Here is a 15,703-nt window from a genome sequence, read left to right on the forward strand (position 1 = left end):
TCCAATCCATGAACAAGGTATGTGCTTCACTTTTTTATATCTTTCTTTGTTTCTTTTTTTAATGACCTGTAGTTTTCTGTGAAGAGGTTTTTTAATTCTTTGGTTAAGTTTTTCCTAGGTATTTTTTCTTTTTTTTTTTGCCACAATGGTAAATGAGATTGTTCTTTTTACTCTTTTTCTGTGAGTTCATCATTGGTGTATAAGAATGCCATCGAATTCTAGATAATTTTGTATCCTGCTACTTTTCTAAATTCATTTATTAAGTCTAGTAGATTTTTGATGGACTCTTTGGGTTTTCTATGTATAATATCATGTCATTTGCAAACAATGACAGTTTCACTGACTCCTTTCCAATTTGGATCCCTTTTATTTTTTCTTCCTGTCTGATTGCTGTGGGTAAGACTTCCAGTGTTAAGTTAAATAAGAGTGTAGAAAGTCGGCATCCCTGTCTTGTTCCTGTTTTTAAGGAAAATGCTTTAGGTTTTGCCCATTGAGTATGATGTTGGCAGTAGGTCTTTCATATATGACCTTTATTATGTCGAGATATGATCTCTCTATTCCCACATTGCTGAGTGTTTTTATCAGAAATGGGTACTGAATTTTGTAGAATGTTTTTCAGCATCTATTGATATGATCATGTGATTTTATTATTCATTTTGTTTATGTGGTGCATCACATTTATTGATTTGTGAATATTGTACCAGCCTTGCATCCCTGGGATGAATCCCACTTGCTCATGGTGAATAATTAGTTTGATGTATTGATGTATTTGATTTGCTAGTATTTTGTTCAGGATTTTGCATCTATGTTCATCAGGGATATTGACTGTAGTTTTTTTTTTTTTTTCTTTGTAGTGTCTTTTTCTGGTTTTTGAATTAGAAATATGTTGACCTCATAAAACAGGTTTGGAAGTCTTCCTTCTTCTTGAATTTTTAAAAATAGTTTGAGAATAATGGGTGTTAGTTTTGTTGTTGTTGTTGTTGTTGTTGTTGTTTTTGAATGTTTGGTGAAACTCTCCAGTGAAGCCATCTGGGCCTGGGTTTTTGTTTGCTGGGAGATTCTTGATTACATCTTCAATTTCCTTAGTTGTTATTGGTCTGTTTAAGTTCTCTATCTCTTTCTTTTTTTTTTTTTTCGATATTTTGTTCAGATAGAGTGTGAGGGAGAGAGGGAGAGAGAAATATCGACGTGAAAGCGACACATCGAGTGGTTGCCACCCACACGACCCAACCAGGGCCGGGGACAAACTGCAACCAAGGTACGTGCCCTTAGCGGGAACCGAACCCGGGTCTCTCCGGACCACAGGCCAACGCTCTAACCGCTGAGCCAAATCGGCCAGGGCAGTTCTCTATCTCTTTCTAGTCCAGTTTTGGGAGAGTACGTGTTTCTAAAAATCTGTCCATTTTGCTTAGATTGTCAAATTTGTTGCCATATAATTGTTCATACTATTTGTTAATGATCTTTTGTATTTCTGTGGTGTCAGTTATTAATTCTCCTGTTTTATTTCTGACTTTGTGTATTTGGGTTCTCTCTCTTTGTTTGTTAGTGAGTCTAGCTAAAGGTCAATCAATATTGTTTATCTTTTCAAAAAATCAGCTCTTTATTTTATTGATCCTTTGAATTGTTTTTTTGGTCTCTATATTATTTATTTCTGTTCTGATCTTTACTTTTTTTTTCTTCTACTTGCTCTGGGGTTTTCCATTTGTTTGCTGTCTAGTTCTTTAAGTTGTGAGGTTAGATAATCTATTAGAGATTTTTCTTGTTTTTTGAGATAAGCCTGCAGTGCTATGAACTTCCCTCTCAGGACTGCTTTCGCTGTATTCCATAGATTTTGTGTTGTTGTGTGTTTGTTTTCATTGATTTCCAGAAAGTTTTTAATTCTTCTTTGATCTCCTCTGTAATTCATTCATTGTTTAATAACATGCTATTTAGCCTCCATGTGTTCAAATGTCTTTGCATGTTCTTGTTGCAATTGATTTCTAGTTTCATGCCATTGTGGTCTGAGAAGATACCTGATGTGATTTCAATCTTCTTGAACTTGTAGAGACTTAGTTTGTGTCCTAACATGTGGTCTGTCTTTGCGAATGTCTCATGTGCACTTGAGAAGAATGTGAATTGTATATTTTTGTGGTGTAATTTTCTTTAGATATCTTAAATCCATTTGGTCTAGTGCTTTATTTAGATCTCTGTTATCATGTTAATTTTTTTGTCTAGAAGATCTATCCAGTGAAATCAGTGGGGTGTTGCAGTCCTCTGATATGGTTGTATTGCTGTTGATTTCTTCTTTGCAGTCCTCCAGAACAATTTTAATATATTTTAGTGCTCCTATTTTGTATGCATATATGTTTACCAAGGTTATATCTTCCTGTTGGATATATCCTTTCAATAGTATGTAGTGACCTTCTTTGTCTCTTGTTATGGCCTTCATTTTCAAATCTATTTTATCAAATATGTGTATCGCTACCCAAGGTTTTATTTCCTCTCCATTTGCTTGGAAGTTTTTTTTTTCCATCCCTTTACTTTCTTTTATTTTTTAATTTTTAATTTTTTTTTGTTATAGATGTTTCTCCTTTTTTACCCCATTGGCAACCCCCTCCCCATCCCCCTTGCCCTGTCCCCAGCTTTGTTGTCCATGTCCATTGGTTATGCATCCATCGCTTTACTTTCAACCTATGTGAGTCTTTTGTTGTGAAGTGGTTCTCTTGTAAACAACATATAGATGAATCATGCTTTCTTACAATCAGCTACTCTGTGTCTTTTTATCAGAGTATTCAGTCCATTTACATTTAAGATGATTATTGATATGTACTTATTTATTGACATTTTTGTTTAGTGTGGTTCTATTTTTCTTCCCATTTCTCCTGCTAATTACAGCTATCTTTTTAACATTTCTTGCAGTGCTGGTTCCTTTTTTTTTTTTTTGTCTGGGAAGCTCTTTATTCGACCTTCTATTTTGAATGATAGCCTTGCTGGGTAGAGTAGTCTTGGATCCAGATTCTTGTTTTTCATGACCTTGATTACTTTGTGCCTTTCCCTTTTGGCCTGTAGGGTTTCTACTGAGAAGTCAGCTGATAGCCTGATGGTTTTTTGTTTTTTGTTTTTAGGTAACTTGTTGCTTATCTCTTGTTGCTTTTACAATTCTCTCTTTGTCTTTAATTTTTGGCATTTTGATTACTATGTGTCTTTGTGTGGGCCTGTTTGGGTTCTTCTTACTTCGGGCTCTCTGTGCTTCTTGAACTTGAATGCCTTCTTCCTTCACCAAGTTAGGGAACTTTTCTGTCACTATTTCTTCAAATATATTTTCTAATCCTTGCTCATGTTCTTTTTCTTTGGCGACTCCTATGATGCAAATATTCTTACGTTTCCAGTTGTCCCACAGTTCTCGTAAGCTGTCTTCCTGTTTCATTTTTTCCTTTTGGTTTTCTGATTGGTTGATTTTTTTCTACCCTGTCATCTAACTCCCTGATCTGGTCCTTAGCTTCCTCTACTCTTCTGTTTCGTCCTTACAATGTGTTCTTAATTTCTGCTGTGTCATTCTTCATTTCTTCTTGGTGGTTCTTAATTTCCAATTGGTTGATTTTCAATGTTTCTATGTATTTACTTACGGTGTTGATTTCCTTACTCATGCTGTGTAGCTTCCTCAAGATCATGGCTGTGAATTCCAACTCTGTTAAATTGTTTAACTGTATTTTATTTATCTCATCTTCAGTAGAGGTCTCTTGTTCTTTCATTTGGGATTTGTTTCTTTTGTTTTGTTTTGTTTTGTTTTGTTTTGTTTTGTTTTGTTTTTTGGCTATCTCTGTGGGCTTTGGAGTCTGCCAAATTTTCCCTGTGGGTGTTGGTGTTCTATTGTTTGTGACTCCTTCCCCTGGGTATGGATGAGCATGGGAGAACCCATGTTAAACACCACTGTCAAGTCTTAATTTCCTGGGTAGAGTTGCAAGCCCAGGAATGGTTTGGTTATCCTCTAGTTTTTTGCCTGGAGGCTATTAATCGTGGTTACTTGAAGAGCCTTGGGTTCTCAGTTGACTGAAAAAGTCTCTCAAGTGTTCAGCCTAAGGGGATTTCCTGAGGGTGGGCAGATGCTGGTTGTTAATAAGTCTCAATTTGCATTTCAATGGCCCCCCTGGGTGGGGTTGAATCTTGGCAGGATGGGCCACCACCTCTTCCCAGAGCCCTGGGAAGGAGTAAGTTGACCACCATCCTTGGTAGCCACAACTCAGCAAAAGTTTTGAGTGCTCTTCAAATCCCAAGTATCTCCACAATGTTCCAATCCAATTTGCTCTCCCTGTTCCGGAGCCCAAGGTGAGTGGCTGTGGCTATTTTAGCGTTCTGTCCCAGCTCTCTGCACTGTGGAGTTGCTTGGGGGTTTAACCCTGAGTGAGCTGCTCACAGCTAAGACCCCTGCTGTCTGTGGGCTCCCAGCCCCCCGCTCATGCCTCTGTAATCTTACCAGGATCAATTCAGTGTTCCTGGTTCTATGGTCCTTGCAAGCTGCTTTGCTGTTGCTTTTTCCTGATGATTTGTCTTTATTTTAGTTGTGATTCCAGTTTGGTCCTGGGAGATGGTCTGTGTAGCCTCCATTCACTTTGCCACTATTTTGGAATCCTCTGTTAAATATTTTCTTAAGTTATTGAATTTTGAGGGCTCTATGTTCTGTACAACTCCTTTATTAGATTTATATTTTGCAATATGTGTTTTCCCAGTATGTGGTTTGTCTTTTCACTCTTTTATAAATAAAAGTCTGTAGGTCCAAAAGCAAAAGTTTTAATTTTGATAAAATACACTTTACTAATTTGTATTTTATGGATTATGCTTTTGCTGTCATAGCTAAGAAATCTTTGCCTAACTTAAGGTGGCTGTTTTTCCCACATTTTATTTTAGAAGTTCTATAGTTTTAGGTTTTGCATGTATATCTGCAATCAATTTTGAATTTAGGTTTGTGTGTGGTATAAAATATGTATTGAAGTTCTTTTTGTTTGTTTGTTTTTGCATGCTGGATGTCCAATTGCTCTAGCATCATTTATTGAAAAGACTATTTCTTCTTTATTGAATTGTTTACTCACCTTTGTAAAAAATTAGTTGTCTATATATGTGTAGGTCTGCTTCTGAATTCTCTGTTCTTTCCATTGATTTATTAGTCTGTCTTTGCACCAACTACACTTTCTTGATTACTATAGCTTTATAATAAATTTTAGAATAAACACGTTTTAATCCTCCAATTATTTTCTTCCTTTTCCATGTTATTTTGGCTGTTGTAGTTTCTTTGTATTTCCAAATTAATTTTAGAACCAGTTTGTCAGTTTTTACAAAATAATTACTGTTGAGATATTGATACCTTGGTCAATGAAGATAATGGCACTTTTACAGAGAATAATTGACTCCTTCATTAAGTTATTATTTCATGACAAATGAAAGTATGTAAAATTGTACACAAACAAATCAGCAGAATGAAATAATTTTACTTTCATTACCAAAAAGCACAGAATGAAATTTGTTCCCAGTTCTAATACTCGAGCTTTATTTTAGCTGTCATGAACATCTCCCCAGTAGCTTTCCTTTGGATACTCTTTTAAAATTCAGGTAAAATTAAAATAAAATAAAATTAACTATTTCCATTTCAAAGTAAGCAATCCAGTGGCATTTTTTTACAGTCTCGATGTTGTACAACTACCACCTCTATCTAGTTCCAAAATATATTTATAATTTTGGGAAAAAAAAACACATTACGTAATTGTTTCCCATTTTTCCCAAAACTCTGCACCACCAATACACTTTTTGTTTTTGGCTATTCTGGATATTTCATATATATACAATATGTAACATTTTGTGTCTTTTTTAAATTAAATTTATTTAAAGCAACAATAGTTAATAAGATTACTTAGGTTTCAAGTGTGCAATTGTATAATACATCATCTGTTTGTTGCATTGTGTGCCCACCACTCAAAGTGAAATATTCTTCTGTGACCACACATTTGACTCCATTTACCCTTTACTGTACCTCAACTCCCATTTCCTCTGGTAACTGCCATGTTATTGGCTGTGTCTATGAGGTATTTTTTTGTTGTTGTTTTTCTTGTTTGTTTATTTGTACCTTTCAGTTATATATCCCACATTTGAGTGAAATCATATGGATTTTAACTAGTTCTGTCTGACTTATGCTTAGCATGATATTCTCAAGATCCATACATGTTGTCAAAAATGGCAGTATTCCATATTTTCTTATGACTGGGTAGTATTCCATTGTATATTTGTACCATTTCTCCTTTATCCAATCATCTATTGAGGGACACTTTAATTTTTTTAATGTCTTGTCCAGTGTGAATAATGCTACAATGAACATAAGGATGCACATATCTTTGCAAATAACTGTTTTCAGATTTTTTGGGTAGATGCCCAAAATAGGGGTTGCTTAGTCATATGGTAACACTGTTTTTAATTTTTTGAGTGTCGTGTCTGATGTTTTTCAGTTATTATAAGGTCTTCAAGGTTCATCTACATTTTAGCATGTATTAAGACTTTATTATTTATGATTGAATAATATTTTGTTGCATATATATATATATATCACAATGTGTTTAACCATTCATCTATTGATGTTTATTTGAAATATTTTCACCTTTTAATTATTGTAAATAGTACTTCTATGAGTATAGATTACTTTTTTTTTTTTTTTACTACTTATTTTTAATTATTTTGGGCATATACTTATGGGTGGAATTGATGGGTCATATGATAGTTTTACATTTGACTATTTGAGAAATTACCTTTTTCTACAATGTCTGAATTATTTTACATTTCTACCAGTGATGTATGAGGGTCCCATTATATTCAGAGCCTGTGAAAATGTGTTATTTTCTGATTATTATTATTTTATTATTGACATACTAGTGAATGTGAAGTGGTACTTTATTATGGCTTTGATTTGCAGTTCCATATGATTAATAATGTTGACTATCTTTTTCATGTACTTGTTGTCCATTTCTATATGTACTTTGGAGAAATGTTTTGCCTGGCTGATGTGATTTAGTGGTTGAGTATCGACCCATGCACCAAGAGGTTGCCAGTTCGATTCCCAGCCAGGGCACATGCCCAGGTTGTGGGCCAAATCCCCAGTAGGGGACATGCAGGAGGCAACCAGTTAATGTTCTCTGTCACTGATTTATTTATCTTTCTCTTCCTCTCCCTTCCTCTCTAAAATCAATAAAGAAAAAAAATTTTGGAAAAAAAAAAAATAGACCAATTTTTTATCCATTTTAAAATTAGGATGTCTTTTGGTTGTTGAGTTATAAGAGTTCTTTATATATTCTAGATACTAGACTGTTCTTAGATGTATGATTTACAAATATTTATCTCATTCTGTGGGTTGTCCTTTACTTCCTTAATGATGTCCTTTGATAAACAAAAGTTTAATTTTGCTGTAGTTCAACATATCTATTTTTTCCTCAGTTGCCTGTGCTCTTGGTATTATTTCTAAGGATCTATTGCCAAATCTAAGGTTATAAAGCTTTACCCCTATGTTTTCTGTGATATATTTTGATCATTGATCTATTTTGAGTTAACTTTTAAATATGATGTAAGGTAGAGGTCTGTTATGATATAAATGTTTGTGTCCCCCAAATACATATATTGAAAACCTAATGCCCATGGTGATAGAATTAGGAGGTGGTTTAGGGGGAAGTGCTTGCATCATAAGGGTGCCCTCATAAATGAGATTAAAATGTTATCACAAAATGCTAAAATGCTATCATAAAAGGGGCCTGGGAGAACTCCTTGCCTTTTCTACCACATGAAGATACAAGAGGTCTGTGAGCTGGAAGAGGGCTTTCATCAAACTGCTGATACTGTAATCTCAGATTTTTATCCTCCAGAACTGTGAGAAATAAATATCTGTTGTTTTTAAGCCACCCAGACTATGGTAGTTTGTTATATTAGCAAGAACAGACTAAAATAAGGTCCAACTTATTTAAAAAAAATATATATAGCTATCCAGTTGACCCAGTACCATTTGTTGAAGAGACTTTTATTTCCCCATTGATTGGTTTTGGCACTTTGTTGAAAATCAATTGGCCATAGATATATGGGATTATTTCTGGAGTCAGTATTCAATTGTATTGATCTATAGGCCTTTCCTTATGCTAGTGCCACATTGTTTTGGTTAATGTAGCTACAGAATAACTTGAGAAATTGAAATGTGTGAGTCTTCCAATTTTTTTCTTCTTTTTCAAGATTATTTTGGCTAATTGGGGGCTTTTCAAGTCCACATGATTTTGAGAATTGGCTTTTCTATTTTTCCAAGGGAGGCCTTGGAATTTTTATAGGGATTACATTGATATGTAGATCAATTTGTAAAGTTTTGCTTTCTTAAATTAGATTTTTCAATTCTGAAACATGAGAATTTTCATTTACTTAGGTTTTTAAAAATGTGAGTGCAGGAATTTGCTAAGAATTTTTATTAAATATTTTTAAATGTTTGGTAAAGTTCACCAATGAAGAAATCCAATCAATGGCTTTTCTTTCTTAGTAGTTTTATTTTTATTTATTTAATTATTTATTTATTTTTATCTTTATTGTTGACAGTATTACAGATATCCCTCCCTCAGCCCTCCCCTCCCCCCGCCATTGCTCCCATCTACCTAGCTCTTGCCCTGGCCCAGACTCCATTGTTTGTGTCTATGGGCAATACACATATGTACATATGTTCTTTAATTAATCTCTTCCTGCACCCCCTCACTCCTTCCCTCTGAGGTTTGTCAGTCTGCTCCATGTATCCATGCCTCTGGTTCTATTTTATTTATCAATTTATTTTGTTCATTAGGTTCTACATATAAGATCATATAGTAATATTTGTCTTTTTCTGACTGGCTTATTTTGCTTAACATAATCATCTCCAGAACACTCCATGCTATCTCAAAGGGTTATAAATCTTTCTTTCTTTTTTTTTTTTTTTATCCTCACCCTAGGACATTTTTCAATATTTTGTTCAGATAGAGTGGGAGGGAGAGAGAGAGAGAGAAACATCAACGTGAAAGGGACACATCGAGTGGTTGCCACCCACACAACCCAACCAGGGCCGGGGACAAACTGCAACCAATGTACTTGCCCTTAGCGGGAACCGAACCCGGGTCTCTCGGGACCACAGGCCGATGCTCTAACTGCTGAGCCAAACTGACCAAGGCAAATCTTTCTTTCTTACAGATGCATATTTTTCCTTGTGTAAATATACCACAGCTTTTATAACCATTCATCTACTGATGGGCACTTTGGCTGTTTCCAAATCTTAGTTATTGTAAATATTGCTGCTATGAATATAGGGGTGCACATATTCTTTCTGAATGGTGTTTCGAGATTCTTAAGATATACTCCCAAGAGTGGGATGAATGGGTCAAATAGCAGTTCTATTTTTAATTGTTTGCGGAAACTCCACACTGTTTTCACAGTGGCTACACCAGTCTGCATTCCCCCCAATCAGTGTACTAAGGTTCCTTTTTCTCCACATCCTTGCCAGTACTTGTATGTTGATTTTTTGATGACAGCCAGTCTGTCCTATGTGAGGTGGCACTTTATTGCCAGTTTAATTTGCACCTCTCTGATGATTAGAGACGTTGACCATTTTTTATATGTCTCTTGGCCATTAGTATGTCTTCTTTAGAGAAGTGTCAATTCCAATCCTCTACCTACATTTTTAATTGAATTGTTTGTCTTACCTTTTTTTGAGTTTTATGAGTTCTTTATATATTTTGGAAATTAATACTTTACAGGTATATAATTTGCAAATATGGTCTCCAAACCATGTGTTCCCTTTTCATTTTGAAGTTGGTTTCTATGGCAGTGCAGAAGCTTTTGTTTGATGTAATCTAATGTATTTTGTTTCTTTGTTTCTCTTGCCCTAGGCAATATAGAGGTAAACATTCTGCTGCATGAGATGTGTGAGATTTTGCATCCTACGTTTTCTTCTAGAATTCTTATGGTTTTATAACTTACATCTAAGTCTATTATCATTTTGAGTTTATTCAAGTGTATGGTGTAAGTTGGTGGCCCAGTTTCTTTTTCTTTTTTTGCATGTACCTAACTGCCTAATTTTCCTAACACAATTTACTGAAGAGACTGTCTTTAATTTATTGTATGCTCTTGCCTCACTTGTAAAATTATAATTTAATAAAATGGCATGGGTCGATTTCTGGGTTCTCTGTTCCGTTCCCTTGATCTATATGACTGTTCTGGTGCTAGTAGAAGGCTGTTTTAATTACAATTGTTTTATAGTATAATTTCATACCTGGTATTGTGATCCCTCCAATTTTATTATTTCTCAAGAGTACTACAGGTATTTGGGATCTCATTGGTTTTATATATATTTTTGGAATATTTGTTCTAGATATGTGAAATATATCATTGGTATTTTAATAGGGATTTTATTGAATCTATAGATTGCTTTGTGTAATATGGGCATTTTAATGATGTTGATTCCTACAAACCATACACAGTACATTTTTCCACTTGTTTATATCTTTCTCTATCTCTTTTTTCAATATCCTATAGTTTTCTGAGTATGGGTCATTTTTCTCCTTAAGTTTATTCCTAAGTATCTTAATTTTTCTGTTGGAATGGTAAGTGGGATTGGTTTTAGGTTCTCCTGAGAGTTCATAATTGGTGTCTAAAAATCCCATCAATTTCTGGTGTTAATTTTGTATCTTGCTACATTGCCAGATTTATTTATTAAATCTAGTAGTTTTTTGTTGGAGTCTTTAGGATTTTCTATGTACAATATCATGTCATCTGTGAATAATAACAATTTCACTTTCTCCTTTCTATTTGGATCCCTTTTATTTTATCTTTTTGTCTGACTGTTGTGGCAAAGTATTCCAGTACTATGCTGAATAAGAGTGTTAAAATTGAAGATCCTTGTCTTCTTCCTGTTCTTAGGGAAAATGCTTTTAGTTTTTGCCCATCGACTATGACGTTGGCTATAGGTTTGTTATATATGATCTTTATTATGTTGAGGTATGATTCCTCTATTCTCATTTTGCTGAAAGTTTTTATAAAAAATGAGTGTTGGATTGTGACAAATGCTTTTTCTGTCTATTGATATGATCATGTGATTTTTATCTTTCAATGTGTTTATGTGGTATATCACATTTATTGATTTGTGAATACTGTACCAACCATGCACCCCTGAAATAAATCCCATTTTGTCATAGTGTATGATCTTTTTAATATATTGCTGGATCTGATTTGCTAATATTTTGTTAAGGATTTTAGCATTTATATTAATCAGGGATATTGGCCTGCAATTCTTTTTCATAGTGCCTTTATCTTGTTTTGATATGAAGATTAGGCTGAACTCATAAAAAGAACTTGAAAGTATTCCTTTGTCTTGAATTTTTTTAAATAGTTTGAGGAAAATAGGTATTAGTTCTTGTTTGAATGTTTGGTAGAAATCCCCTGTGAATCTGCCAAACCAAGGATTTTGTTTGTTTGTTTGGAATTTATTGATTATCACTACAATTTCATTAGTTGTTTTTGGTTTACTCAAGTTTTCTAAATTTTCCTGGTTGACTTTTGAAGATAGCATATTTTTAGGAATTTGTCTGTTTCAGCTACTTTGTCCAATTTGTTGGCATATAATTGTTCATAGTATTTTTTTATAATCCTTTGTATTTTTGTGGTGTCAGTTCTTACTTTACTTGTTTTATTTTTTAGTTAATTTGTTTGGATCCTCTCTCTTTGTTTCTTGATGAAGTTTCATCAATCTTTTTTATCTTTTCAAAGAACCAGCTTTTGGTTTCATTAATCTTTGGTATTATTTTTTTCAGTCTTTGTGTCATCTATTTCTGTTTTGTTCTTTATTATTTTCTTTCTTCCACTTACTCTGTGCTTTTCTTTTGTTCTCTTTCTAATTCTTTAAATTGTAGGGTTATACAGTTTAATAGAGATTTTTTTCTTGTTTCTTGAGGAAGGCCTGTCGTGCTCTGAACTTCTCTCTCAGACTTTTGCTGTGTCCAATAAATTTTGGGTTCCTGTATGTTCATTTTCACTTGTTTTCAGGGAGATTTTTAATTCCTCCATGATCTCATTGGTAACTTATTTATTGCTTTATAACATGCTATATACCCTCCATGTGTTTGAATATTTATTAGTGTTTTTATTGAAGTTGATTTCTAGTAACATGGCATTGTTATCCAAGAAGGTGCTTCATATGATACCTATCTTCTTAAACTTGTAGACTTAATTTGTGTTCTAACATGTGGTCTCTCTTTGTAAATGTTTCATGTGCACTTGAGAAGAATGTATATTCTGCAGGTTTGGGGTAAAAATTTTTTTTTAATTTTTTATTAATTTTTTTGTTACAGATATTTCTCCTTTTTTATCCCATTAGCACCCACCTCCACTCCCCACCCCCGCCCTGTCCACGGCTTAGCTGTCCATGTCCATTGGTCATGCATACATGGATATAAGTTCTGTGGTTTATCTCTTCCCACCCCCCCCACCCCCTCTGAGCCCTACTTCCATGTTTCTGGGTCAACCGTATTCCTCAGACTGTTATGTTCATTATATTCCATATATAAATGAGATCATGTGGTATTTGTATTTTTCTGCTTGGCTTCTTTCACTTAGGATAATACTTTCCAGGTCCCTCCATGTAGTCTCAAAGGATAAGAGATCTTTCTTTATTACAGCTGCATAGTACTCCATTGTGTATATGTACTATTGCTTTTTTATCCATTCATCTACTGGTGGACACTTGGGCTGTTTCCAGATCTTAGCTATTGTAAATAGTGCTGCTATGAACATGGGGGTATACATATGCTTCCTGATTGGTGTTTCAGGCTTCTTAGGGTATATTCCTAGAAGCGGGGTCAAATGGAAGTTCAATTTTTAATTTTTTTAGGTAACATCATATTGTTTTCCATAGCAGCTGCACCAGTCTGCATTCCCACCAGCAGTGTATTACAGTCCCCTTTCCCCACACCCTCGACAACACTTGTTGTTTGATGATTTGTTGATGGCGGCCATTCTGACAGGTGTGAGGTGATACCTCATTGTTGTTTTAATTGAATCTCTCTGATGATTAGTGATGTTGAGCATTTCATCATATGTCTCTTGGCCATTTGTATGTCCTGTTTGGAGAGGTGTCTATTCAGCTCCTCTGCCCATTTTTTAATTGGGTTCTTTGTCTTCCTTTTGTTGAGTTGTATGAGCACTCTATACATATATTGGAAATTAACCCCTTATCTAATACATCATTGGCAATGATGTTCTCCCATACAGTGTGTTACCTTTCCATTTTGATTTTTGTTTCCTTTGCTGTGCAGAAGCTTTTTAGTTTGATGTAGTTTCATGTGTTCATTTTCTCCTTTGTTTCTGTTGCCTTAGGTGATGTATCAGTGAAAATTCTGCTCCTTTTGATGTACGAAATATTGTTGCCTACATTTTCGTCTAGAATTTTTATGGATTCACGGGTCACATTTAAATCTTTTATCCATTTTGAGTTTATTTTTGTGTATGGTGTAAGTTGATGGTCTAGTTTCATTTTTTTGCATGTAGCTGTCCAATTTTCTCAGCACCATTTATTAAAGAGGCTGTCTTGACTCCACTGTATGCTCTTGCCACCTCTGTCAAATATTAATTGAGCATATTGCCTTGGGTCCATTTCTGAGCTTTAAGTTCTGTTCCACTGGTCTATATGCCTGTTCTTGTGCCAGTACCAGGCTGTTTTGATTACAATCGCTTTGTAGTATAACCTGATATCAGGTATTTTGATCCCACCTAATTTGTCCTTCTTTTTCAAAATTGCTGTGGCTATTTGGGGACTTTTTTGGTTCCATATGAACTTTTGAAGTATTTGTTCTAGTTCTGTGAAATATGTTGTTGGTATTTTGATGGGGATTGAATTGAATCTATAGATTGCTTTGGGTAGTATGGACATTTTAATGATGTTAATTCTCCCAATCCATGAACAGGGTATGTGCTTCCATTTTTTTATATCTTCCTCTATTTCTTTTTTCAACGTCCTGTAGTTTTCTGCAAATAGGTCTTTTTCTTTTTGGTTAAGTTTATTCCTAGGTATCTTAAATTTTTTTTGGTGCAATGGTAAATGGGATTGTGTTTTCAGTTTCTCTTTCTGTGAATTCATCATTGGTGTACAAGAATACCATCAATTTCGTGATGTTAATTTTGTTTCCTGCTACTTTGCCAAGTTCATTTATTAAGTCTAGTAGATTTTTGATGGAGTCTTTAGGGTTTTCTATGTATAATATCATGTCATTTGAAAATAATGACAGTTTCACTTCCTCCTTTCCAATTTGGATCCCTTTCATTTTTTCCTCATGTCTCATTCCTGTGGCTAAGACTACCAGTACTATGTTAAATAAGAGTGGCAAAAGTGGACATTCCTTTCTTGTTCCTGTTCTTAATAGAAATGTTTTGAGGTTCTGCCCATTGAGTATCATGTTGGCTGTAGGTCTTACATACATGGCCTTTATTATGTCTAGATATGATCCCTCTATTCATACATTACTGAGCGTTTTTATCAGAAATGGATGCTGGATTTTGCTAATGCTTTTTCAGCATCTATTGATATGATCATGTGGTTTTTATTCTTCATTCTGTTTATGTGGTGTATCACGTTTATTGATTTGTGAATATTGTACCAGCCTTGCATCCCTGGGATGAATTCCAATTAGTCATGGTGAATAATTTTTTTTATTATTGCTGGATCCAATTTGCTAGTGTTTTGTTCAGGATTTTGGGGTCTATGTTCATCAGGGATATTGGCCTGTAGTTTTCTTATTTTGTAGTGTCTTTTTCCGGTTTTGGAATTAGAATTATGCTAGCCTCATACAACGTGTTTGGAAGTCTTCCTACTTCTTGAATTTTTTGTAACAGTTTGAGGAGAATGGTTTTTAGTTCTTTTTTTAATGTTCGGTAAAACTCCCCCGTGAAGCCATCTGGGCCTGGGCTTTTGTTTGCGGGGACATTCTTGATAACCTCTTCAATTTCCTTATTTGTTATTGGTCTGTTCAAGTTTTCTATCTCTTCCTGGTCCAGTTTTGGGAGACTGTGTCTTTCCAGAAAATTGTCCATTTCTCTTAGATTGTCAAATTTGTTGCCATATAGTTGTTCATAGTAGCTGTTAACAATCTTTTGTATTTCCGTGGTGTTGGTTTTTACTTCTCCTCTTTCATTTCTGATTTGTATATTTGGGTTCTCTCTCTTTGTTTCTTGGTGAGTCTAGCTAAGGGTCCATTGATCTTGTTTATCTTTTAGAAAAACCAGCACCTTGTTTCATTGATCCTTTGAATTGTTTTTTTGGTCTCTGTGTCATTTATTTCTGCTCTGATCTTTACTATTTCCTTTCTTCTACTTGCTCTGGGGTTTTCTTGTTGTTTGCTTTCTAATTCTTTAAGTTGTGAGATTAGAGAGTCAATTAGAAATTTTTCTTGTTTCTTGAGGTAGGCCTGTAGTTCTTTGAACTTCCCTCTCAAAACTACTTTCGCTGCATCCCATAGATTTTGTGTTGTTGTGTGTTCATTTTCATTGGTTTCCAGGAAGTTTTTAATTTCTTTCTTCATCTCCTCGGTAACCCATTCATTGTTTAATAACATGCTATTTAGCCTCCATGTGTTCAAATGCCTTTGCATGTTCTTGTTGCAGTTGATTTCTAGTTTTATTCCATTATGATCTGAGAAGATGCTTGATATAA

Source organism: Molossus molossus, unplaced genomic scaffold, assembly GCF_014108415.1.
Source record: "Molossus molossus isolate mMolMol1 unplaced genomic scaffold, mMolMol1.p scaffold_m16_p_6, whole genome shotgun sequence".
Taxonomy (NCBI): domain Eukaryota; kingdom Metazoa; phylum Chordata; class Mammalia; order Chiroptera; family Molossidae; genus Molossus; species Molossus molossus.